The following is an 11,840-nucleotide window of genomic DNA, read 5'->3' on the forward strand; positions in this document are numbered from 1 at the left end:
CTTTTTTCCCACTAACTGGAATTTTTTTTTAAATCAAACCAGCATGTTTTGTTTTGATTTTGACTTTTTAAAATAAATACAATTTAAAAAAGAATTCAAAGTGAAGACATTTCAAGACAAAAAATTGGAACATTCCCTTCTAAAAATGTTGAAACAGAACAACATCAAAACATCATTAAAAGGATTTGTTGCGTTTTTGAAACAAAATTGTATCAAAAAATCAACATGTTCCCACAGAAGTTCTGCTGGAAAATTTTTCCATCAGCTCTAGGGAGCAGGATTTCTTGGACATTTGCCTCAAAGCCCTTCTACAGACAGACATCTCTTTTTATCATCACAATCCAGGAGAGAGTATAGTAAGGGCAGAATCAGTGAGGAACTAGTCTGAGTGGAGTGCTTGCCTCCTAATTCAGTGGATTTTGAACAGGAAATCTGTGTTGGAGTTGATTCCTCTGGAAAAGTCCTGTGGGATTGAATAGGGATCAGTAGGGTTTATGTTTTACAGAGACAACAGGCCCTTCTTGCACAATGTTAATGTAAGAGTATTCTTTACTGTTATCATGCTAGGAATTATGGCCAACCTTTGCTAACTTGAGGACCTAAAGTGAAATACCTAAATTTATATGTAAGGCCCCAAAGAGACTGATTTTCAGAGATGCTGAGCACCCACAGCTGCTATTGTCTTCAACTGGAACCATGTGTCCTCAGAACCTCTGGAAATCAAGACATTTATGTTGAACCCTACATATGGGTTTAGATGCTTAATTTTAGGCACCCAAATTTGGAATTTTGTGAACACTTGTTTGAAGAATTATGGTCCAAATCCTCAGCTGGTGTAAGTCTGTGTAGGTCCAAGGGGGGGAGGGGAAGGGTCAGAGGAGAGAGAAACACATTTAACAAATAGTATAAGCATTAATTAAAAAGAAATGTAGCATTTGTTTGTAAAGAATAAACTGAACAGCAGTCAGTATAAAAAGAGGAACAATTCACAGTTTAGTTTTTAAGGGAAGTTGGCAAAAAATGTACTGCACATGCTTTCACATGAAAGAAATGCTGCACAATACTAAGTTGTGACACAGTTTAGGGAAATTCATGTCTTGCTGTTTTATTTATTTAAAAAATAATCAAGTATCTTTACATTCCTAGGAACAAAACATTTTGCAAACAGAAAGGTCAAAGGTCAGAGCTAAGCAGCAACGAGATTTGAGAATCTAAGTCATTGTCATCCTTGATGTAAATCCATTGAAGCCAAGAGAGTTACAACCGGGGTACATTTAACCCTATGATTTTAAAGAAAGTCCTGTTTGAAAGGCTAAGAATAAATTGTTTGCACAATGTTCAAGTGTGCCATGGAGTCTTGTCCCTGAGTAGGGGGTTGTTCAGAGCTGCAGTCCCAGTGGCGTAATTCCTCCTTGTATCCTTTACAGTAAGGCACTAGGAGGGAGCAGCTCCCGTACTCATATACAAACTGTGATTGTCACTGGCCCTTGTGCAGAGATGTGTATTTGCATGAACAAAATTGCACCAATGCAAGAGGCAGCCACAATCTAGTCCATACAATGTAGTCCAACTAACACCACCGAACAGAAGTGGATTTACCTTTACATGAAAATATGGTAAGAAATTGGGGGCAAAGAACTAACAGAATGATGAATTTGTAATTAGAAAGCAGAGTCTACTCAATTTGATTTGGGATGAACAAAACCACTTTGAAATTCAAGATATCTATTTGAAAGACCTCGCAGAGCCTGCACTAGTAGTGGGAGAACCTCATTGACTGCTGAAATCACTGAGAGCTAGGTTAAGTGGTGGGACCTCAAGATGTGGCATCGCTGAGGTTGCAGTAGAAAGGCAGGTAGAGCAGCAGAGTGAACAAAGGGAAAGGGAGTCTTTTCATTGTCCTTTCGCCCTTTGATGATTAATTTTTATGCCATTCCCTGGTGTCTGGCATCTCCCCATTTTCAGCCACGCTGAATGCAGAAGTTGGGAGAAGCATGATGGCTGAAGGATCCACTCTGGCAGTTGTCCAAGTACAATGCCGTGTCCCCTTGCAATGGAGAGGCAAGTAGCTTGTGGCATTGATCGGAAAGTTCAGGGAACAAAATAAAGTTGCCGTCTCTCTTTCTTTCCTTTTCACCACTGTTTGCTGGACGCAGGAGCTGGATTTTCTGGAGATGCAAGGGGAGGGGTTGGGTGGGAGCGGGATTATTAGTGGTTCACTTCACCCCTTCCATGTAAACTCCATTTGCTAGAGTAGAATATTGTCAGCTTCCTGTGAAATCACCTCCCAGTTCTGTAAGCATATTTCAGCAAATTTCAGGTGCTGCAGAAATTCCAGCTAGTTCTTGAGGTTCAATGGCGGTGAACCTTCATAGCTGGTCCACCTTCATAACTGACTAAACCCCTCCATTCAGTGATATGGAGAGGAGTGACCATTAGCAGAAACATCTCTCTGGCACAGATTGCTGGTTCGCCTCCAGAGGACTGGAGAGACGCCTCTTTTTGCCATTCTGGTAAGTTGAAAACCTGTGTGTTCTCCATATGGACAGCTTTTAAAGAAGAAATTGATAACTGGCAACATAACCCCTGGAAGGAACTGAGCCCCCCCGAGACACTGTAAACATTATATATTTAAAAAAAAACCCTACAAGTGTCTTACTATTATTAGCCTCTGGTCCTTCCTCAAGGGCTGCAAAAGTTGTCTGAGAACTAGGGATAGTGTAGTAATCACAGTCCTAAATGCTAAAAAGTATCACTATTGTGGCCCTCTGCATCACAGTGATGTTATGTAGGGGGATTTCTTAGCTTCTTTGAAAGAAAAAAAATACAACTCCCCTTGTCTTTGAATTGGTAGGACCTTTGGCTGCCAAGAGGGAAACCATTCCAACGGGAAGGCAGGAGCAGCACCACAGCAGAGGAGGACAACTCTGGAGGTCCTGCCCATTGTTATGGGCTGGAGGAACCAGGAGCCGTTTGAATCCCTCAGGACTCAGGAGGATTGGGCTCCCCAGCAGATGAACTGGCACCACACCCTTTTCCTGCTACTCCTCCTCCAGCTGCTGCCCTGGATGCTGCTGAGGCAGAGGATCTAACCCCCAAGTGACTGGGAGGAACCTGCAGGATTCCTGGGACAACACCCTCTGCCGGGACTCAAAACCCCTTCAACGGGAACCCCCTGAGCATACAAGCAGGGGGTGATGAGCCCCCAGACAGTTCCTGAAGCCCAGCCTGTGTTTGGCCCCCAAATGCCTCACCAGAGATGTCCCCGGTTGGGCAGTTCCCCCTGTCAGGGTGAGTGGGAAAGGGAGGGCAAGAAGATGGGCTCAGAGACATTGTTTACACATTGCTCAGGGAGTCAGATCCACTGTGTTTTCATTTGCAGTTCCTTAAAAAAAAAAAAAAAAACACAACCCTTCACTTTCAGTTACATGTATCACTTTTAATAAATATTACATTTCCTTGACTTGTGTGTGGACCCTCCTTCCTGACTTCCAGGACATTTTCATCAGGTGCAGCATAAGGCCCTATGATTCGGAGCACATGACTTTGATTTGTGTAACTCTCTAGTGCTGTAAGACTGCAAAGAATTCTCCATCCCTCCCATGCCCATTTAACCCCGTCCTCCCAGGTTCATAAATATCCGGTTCTAAAGCATACACCCGAGGGATGGGGAAATGAAATGTCTGCGGAATGCACTGGTAGTTTTAACAGCCACAGAAGTCGCAGCACAGAAAAAGGAACTTTTTGGCTTGGTTCATGTACAGAACAAGGAAGCACAATTAAAGTAACAGTAAAGACATTAGACATTGAACAGTGATTGAGGCCATATCTACACTCAGACCTTACAGCGGCACAGCTATACTGCTGCAGCTGCACTGATGTAAGGTCTCTCATGTAGCCACTCTATGCTGACAGATGAGAGCTCCCCCCATCGGCATAATTAAACCACCCCCAACAAGCAGCGGTAGCTATGTTGGCAGGAGACGCTCTCCCACTGACATAGTGCTGTCCTCACCAGTGCTTCCGACAATGAAATTTATGTCGGTCAGGGGTGTGGTTTTTTCCACGCCCCTGACCGATAAAAGTTTTAACCAACCAAAAGTGCTAGTGTTGACATAGCTTTAATGGCCCCCCTTTCCCTACCCCCACCAAACTTTGGCCCTGGGTGTAGTCACATACAATAGCTGATCAGTGCTGTTATCACCACTATCAGTGAACGGTGAAAAGAAATAATTTCTGAAGCCCCTCCTAAGCCTTTAAAGAGCTGTTTTGAAGGTCATTTAAAACAGAGTGCTCCCTACAATGTAGTCTTGAAAACAGGTGTTAACACAAAAGCAGTACACAATGATGGCAACAGAACTAGGTTGACAACCTTTGTAGCACAAATGCAAACCCTAAGGTGGTGGTGCCCTGTCACAATTGTCAGTAGTTACATAAACGAATGGCTTATTATAGTTACCAAAACATTAGCTACAGAAAAGTATGGTTGCGCATAAGTATGTGCCAATGTTCTCTCTTGTGCTTTTCCAGCAGCTGCATAGGATGTGATGGTAACCCTTGAAACAGGCAGAAATCACCTTTTGTTTCCCCACTGTTGCAGGATGTGTGCACATATGGCATCCTGGATTTCCCTTGCCCGCTGGGAACCAAGACCAATGTACACATGGGTGGGATCCAACTGCCTGGACAGGCAGCATAAGCCAGTCCTGTCCTGTGCCCACTCAGTACGGAGGTACTCCCCTTTACCCTCACACACACACACGGTGGAAGGCACAGCAGGCCATGCTTATGTGAATGGTGTTGGTCACATTAGCGATGTTTCCACACCCATCAGAATGCCAATGAACTTTCTACTCACTAGTGGACTCCACAACCATTCTGCAGCTACTCACTTTGTAATTGAATTCACTTTTTCCTGGGACATTGATATTGGGGTACAATTTCATGAGCCAAGTGAGGAGTGGGGGCTCCCAAAATAACTGTTGGCACAAACACACCAGAGAGAACCATGTAGTATCTGTGGAATGGAATAAAGTCCCTTCTTCCCCCTAAAATACAATCCTGATCTCATCAGCACCCTGGTATTATGAACCTTTCATATGTTTCCAATGTATGTGATCATGAACCTGCCTCTGTGGCCCACCAAGCCTTGCAGAATGACTGAATAGTAACCTTTTCGGTTCACATACTCACTTGCCCCTTTTAGTGGCCAAAATATTGGAATGCAGGTGCCATCTCTCGTCCCTGCTTAGTTCAGAAACCCCATCCTTTAAAATCCAGCTACAATTTCTGGTACTCAGGTTATGGCAATTACTCTTGGGTAGATGACAGTATTGATTGCCTCACCAACCTGTACAACCACAACAGTGGACTTCCCAACCCTGAACTGGTTTGCAGCTGACTGGTAGCTGTCAGGTGTTGCTAACTTCCACATGGCAATAGCCACTTGCTTCTACACCAGTATGGCTTTCTGAAATCCAGTGCTCTGACACAGGAAGGTTGGGGCAAACTCTTCACAGAGCTCTGTGAAGAGTCTGTTTTCTCATTTGGAAGTTCTGAAGCCACTGCTCATCATCCCAGGTTTTCAAAACAATGTGATCCCACCACACCGTGCTGGTTCTCCTGGACCAGAAGCAGTGGTCTACCCAGGGGCATACTGTGGCAATACCAGCAGTCACCATATCCGTTCCATGGAATTGGAGTAGTTTGTCAGCAGGGCCGGCTCCAGGGTTTTTTGCCGCCCCAAGCAGTGGGGGAAAAAAAAGCCGCAATCGCGATCGGCGGCAGCTCCACCGCGTCACTTTCTTCTTCGAATTGCCCACGAAGAGCCCCGACGTGCCGCCCCTTCCACTTGGCCACCCCAAGCACCTGCTTGCTCAGCTGGTGCCTGGAGCCGGCCCTGTTTGTCAGACAGCTTCTAGGTCACCAGTCTTCGGCATGTCCAAAAGTTCTGGCCCGATTCTGTCCTGTATCTCAAAGATCGAATACTGCATTGCAAGAAATGGTTATCATGCAAGAAGCAGCAGGAGCAGTACCACATCATCGTTCGCTTGCTCATTGTCTTCCACCCAGTATGGAAGGAGGGAAGAGATGATCAGGAACTGCTGTCAAATGTGTGAAGGTAGCGTAGAGTACCAACACACAGCAAGGGGGTTCCTAAATTGTCTCCTGTGACACATAGAACCCTGGGATACTGCCCCTGAAATGATAGCGGTAATGTTGTATACCAAAAAGAGGTAGTGTGGATGCAGGTATACATATGTACACAGCAAATACTTGTGTCTAGTGCAGCATATGTGGACACTTGGAATGGGTATGGGGAAGATGCGTGAACACGTACATGGTCAATTACCTGAGTATGCTTGCTAGTGTAGAAGTAGGGTAAGTGAACCGCTCATCATTGCCTCCTGACATCAGGGCACAGATCAGAGCTTTGTCTTTGACCCATCACAGTAGTCTCCCTTCAGGGGCTGGATCAGCCATGGCCTTTAGGATAGAGGGAGGCACTATCCTTCTTTCAACCAGGGTTCATGAGGGTAGAAATAAAGAGAAGGAATGGGAAGGACGGGAGAAGGGGGAAGAGAGGAATAGAAGAGGGAGAAGAATGTGTGTGTGTGGGGGGGCTAGGAATAAAAGGGAAAAGTGGGGAAGCAGAGAGAAAAAGTGATGAGGGAGAAACAGAGGAAGAGGATAGAACTTAATGGCAGTGTGGGGGGGGGGGAGAGGAAATGACAAATGGAAAGAAAAATGAAAAGAAAAATGGACCAAAAGAGGGAAGCAGCAAGACAATACATCCAGCAAATTTAAGGTTGGTCAAATCTTCTATTCATACTAGTGTCTGTATCATGGGGGGATTGACATGAATTTTGCATGAGTTTGTAAAAACAAAACAAAACATGCAAAGCAGTTTCCGCCCTCGCACTCTAGGCACAATGCCAGTGCTGCTGTCAAGGTTGTGTATATCTTCTCTTTGCAGTGCTCACTTTCTGTCTGCTCATAGCCACAAGCCACTCTCTCTCCTACCACTTCCTCCAAGGAACCGTCTTTTTCTAGGGTGGTTTTATTCTGGTTTAGGCTTTCAGCAAGTGCATGGCAAGCTAGTATGCTATAGATTCACACCCCGGCTTGCCACACACTAACTCACTATGTAGACAAGCCCTCAGTTGCAGGACTCCTTCCTGTTACTTCCAGCAGTTGCTATACTGGACCACTGCTGTAAGAACCTATTAGTGTGGCCAACTAGTGCTACTGCTTCTCCACTCTCTATCTATTATTGTATGTATGGGTGTGTGGGTGCATGAGCGTGAACGTGTCTGGGAAGGTATGTGTGTGCATGTGAGAGAAAGAGACAGACAAGGCATGGAAACTCTCTAACTAATGAATTCATTTGTTTTTCTATTTTTAATACTATGTGCATCACTTGTCTCTGGGCATATGTATAAATGTAAACAATATGAAGTTAGTATATCAAATGACAACTGAAAATTAGATTTCCCTCATAAGAGATAGAAGTACAACTATATCCATCTCAAGCAAAAGCCTGAATAAGCAGGTGGTTTTTCACCAACCCTGGAAGGTTAGCAACTCCGAGACAATGATCTTCCAGTAAGAACACCCACCTCCAATCCCTAGACATGTACATCTGGACTGTTAGTGAAAGCACATCAGAGGGGCTCATGTACACAGGGCAAAGATAACTAGGACTCAAACCATTTAGGGCTTTACAAATTAATAAACAGCTTGAATAAATTTGTAAACATTTATCTTCATTAAAAAAGAATTGAGTTTGAAAGTGAATCATCAGAGTCTAGTAACACCCCCAAAATCAGAATGTCGGACATGAACAATTAAAGGATCCAGCCAGATCCCCACTGCCGTAGAATCCTTCATCTCTCACTCTAACCCCACCCCAACATACACCGCCAGCCTGCCTTAGCTCTGCCTCCTAATACAGCTGGAAAAAGGTCAAAACAACAACATTTAGATGATAAAACCCTGTTTCCAATTCAAGGGATCCTCCAATAATTCCATGCCCTCTTTCCCCTGATTCCATCCCATGTCCCCTTTCTATCATTCTCTCTGCTCCTGGAGTCACTTTCATCTGCTTATTTTTAGTGACCTGCAAAAAGTGTTCAGCAAGATTAGTTCATTTTGGCGGGAAGTTAGTGGTGGTGATGGGAGCAGTGCAGTGACTATAAAAAAACCTGAGCTTTTGATGGCGGCAGGGCTAGCTTTAACCTTATCTAAAGAGCATCATATTTTATATTTTGATGAAGGAAAAATAAATTAAGGAAGGTCTGTGTAAATTATTCATAGGTTCTGATTAACCACAATCTTCAATTCACTCAAGCAAAATTTGTGAACGCTGTTGACAGTGGTGAAAGTCTTCCAGTGGAGGTGAGGGACAGGCGGTAAAAATAAGGCCCCAATCCTGCAATGAGCTCAGGGCAGGTGGAGCTTAAGGGCCTACACAGAGCTAACTTCATGATCAGGGCCTATGTTTTCTATTTTCTTTTGTGCACCTGGTTCTGAACTGCACCTGCAGGGTGGTGAGTATCCTGGACTCCCATTGACTTAAGATCAATGGGAGTTCAGGGCTCTCAGCATCTCACAGGTTTGGGCATCAGACAGACAAATAGCATATAGATTTTAGTGTGATATTAATTCAGCAGCAATATATCTGGTATCTGCACAAAATAGACTACAGTGTGTTAAAAACTTTGGTGCCAACTAAAAAAAGTGCATGGTTATTTTAGCATAAGAAGGAGTATTCTAAGATTTTCCCCATGGAAATGTTTGAGGGTATGTCTACATTGCAGTTAAAGACCCACAGCAGGTCTGGGTCAGCTGGCTCATGCTTGTGGGGTTCAGGCTGAGGACCTACAAAAATGCAGTGTAGATATTTGGGCTCAGGCTGGAGCCTGGGCTCTGCAACTCTGTGAGGGAGGAGGATCTCAGAACTGTGGCTCCAGCTTGAGCCCAAAATGTCTACACTGCTATTTTTAGCCCTGCAGTCTGAGCACTGTGAGCCCGAAAGAGCTGACCCGGGGCAACAGGTTTTTCATCTCAGTGTAGACACACCCTGAGAGTCACAAACTATAGTTCTATGCCACCCTTTCATATATTGGTAATAGCGTATCAGCAGGGAGTTGGGGCAATGCAGAGATGAGTGCTCATTAACAGGGAAAATGGAAATTCATCACATAAAACCCACAGATGACGAGATAGGATTTGTTGTTGTGTAAGCTAAGAAGAACTAAGAAAATCCATTTTAAAAAAACGTGTGTGTGTGTGTGTGAGAGAGAGAGAGAGAGAGAGAGAGAGAGAAATACTCCTCTGGATTTTCCCTGGGACTTTTTGAACAGCATGTGAACATGAGTAGATGCAGTCAGAAAAGTGACTCTACAAGCAGTATCATTGGCTTCCATATTATTCACTGCCGGTGACCTTTCTGTCTTATCTGTTCAAGTTACAAGTCAAAAGATGACTTTTCGAGCTACTGGCTCTACAAACTAAGCCTGGGATTTGAAAATTATGTCAAGTTCTTTTCTGACTATTACATCACCACCAGTGCAAGCCAAACTTAGCTGACAAGGCACAAGAAGAATCAAGCACAGCCACCCATATGCTGGCTTTGTAGTGCTATTAGCACATGGGCACCTTCACACTACAATTGACTTTTTATAACACTCATCTAGTTACAGCAAACATGGTCAACCATGTGTCAATTGACTTTGTGAGTGCACACCTAGCAAACTTCCAGTAGATCTTAACTTGTAGCTGGGCCGTTAACTGCACTTCTGCAACCTAATGCAAACAAAGCTGTGTACCAAGCAGGGAGCACTGGGATCCCGTCATCAAAGTTGGCTGTTCATCAGCTGTGCTCCTCACCGCCCTCAAATCCTGCAGGGACAGCTCCTCTCTGCTTAGTGTAAACAAAGTCCCTACCTCGGTCTTAAGGGTAGGTGAACTAGCCCTCAGGAGCAGACAAGCTATGTCTGCACAGCAGCTGGAAGCCAGCCTCCCAACCTGGGTAGACAGACTCATGCTAGTGAGGCTTCAGCTAGTGCACTACAAATAGCAGTGTGGACATGGCAGCTTGGGCTCTGAAGCCCACCTGGCCCCCTTGGCTTGAGAGCCCAAGCTACAGTGGCCATGCTGCTATTTTTAATATGGCAGCTCAAGCCCCACTAGCACAAGCATGTCTACCTGGATTGGGAGGCTCATTCCCAGCTGCAGTGTAGACATGCCCTGGTTGGCCAGCCCCAGCTCCTCTCCAATTTACATGGGCCTCCTCTTCTGTACTTGACTTTGGGGTTGGGGATAGGGAGAAAATGGCCTTATCTAAGGCAAAATAACCTTCTCCTGAGGAGTAAAGTTACTTTCCACAAGTCAAAATTGGCCTCTCTCCTCTTGGGAGCACAAAAAGGTCCTGTCCCTAACCCTCCCCCACCCCCACATTTTCTGTAGGACTGTCCACTCCGTCCCCTGAAGGTGAAAGAAGAGACATGAGACTGAAGGAGAGGGGAAAAACAACAGCCACCCCGCTTTGACTTGGGGGGGATGTAAATCCTGGGGTCCCATCTTTTAGTTAAGATGGGGGAGGGAAAATGGAGAAGACCCACTTCTGAGTGGGAGAATGAAAATGTGGCAGTGTGTTTAAGCACAGCAGACTGTGGACTGTGTGCGTAATTATGGCAGAGTGAGCGGAAGAGGCATCAGGAGTACAGAGGACTAAGTGAATGAGAGTGGAAGGGTAGGTGGGGGTAGAGTTTAAAACTGTGAAGGAGAAAGAACAGAACACAGTTGGGGAAGGAATGAGAGAGAGAGAAAAGAAAAGATTAATAGCACAGAGGAAGATGGTGTTGAAAGGAAAGAACACAAAACATGGAAAATTGGGTTAAAGGTGAAGAAAAGAAGGAAACAACAATTACAGGTACAGAAAAGTACAGTGAAGGAAAATCATCACACAAGACAGAGAAAAAGGTAAACTAAGGCATAGTAGAAGGAAAGTGGGATGGAGGAGGGAAAAGGGAAAAGAAAATACAAGGGTGGTAGAAAATGTTCTTTTTTTTAAATTAAGTTATAGAATGTGCCAAGGCCTAAGATTCTGGTAGTGAACGAAACACATTTAACTTTAAGAGACTCACAGTAAGTAAAATGGTTTTGTCAGAGCCAATAAATATGTCAATGTGCAGACCAGAGATTTGCCCCTAAAAGACAAGTTCTTCTTATTCTCTACCACTTGGCCATGTAAATACAAGGGAAGGGGCACGTACTCCTTCACAATAATCTACCACAGATGAAGTACTTTTGTAACAGAATTATATGCCATATATAAACACAGCAGGGACTGTACTTCTGTTTGTTCTGTATTCATTAGAGTGAGTGGTTAACCTTGTTTATGAAAGTATAGCATGTTTTTAGAAAAATTAGGTACATAAAACCCATCTATTGTTATTTGTTATATGCAGAGTCCCAAACGTGTGCAAACATAAAAAGAAAGCCCCTATTCCAAAGAATTAATAATTTAACTCAGATAGAGCAGCTACGATACCAGTTTAGATGCAAGATACTGAAATTCTCTTCCACCAGGAGTTTAGATCCTATCTACCTTGTGGATTTTCCCCACTTCTGTAATAATTTAATAACAAATCTGACCGCATGTGGTTTGTGGTCACAGTTATAATTCTGGTTGTCCTCCTAATGCCAACACTCCCCCACTGATGGACCATATTGTTTTATTAGATGTTACTAGACCTCATGTACTGGTCATTTAAATGACCCTGCAGACAGACAGTTTAATTTGTTCTCTTGGCATAAGTGGTCATTCCTTTACG

The sequence above is a fragment of the Emys orbicularis genome, chromosome 5 (genome assembly GCF_028017835.1).
Source record: "Emys orbicularis isolate rEmyOrb1 chromosome 5, rEmyOrb1.hap1, whole genome shotgun sequence".
Lineage (NCBI taxonomy): Eukaryota > Metazoa > Chordata > Testudines > Emydidae > Emys > Emys orbicularis.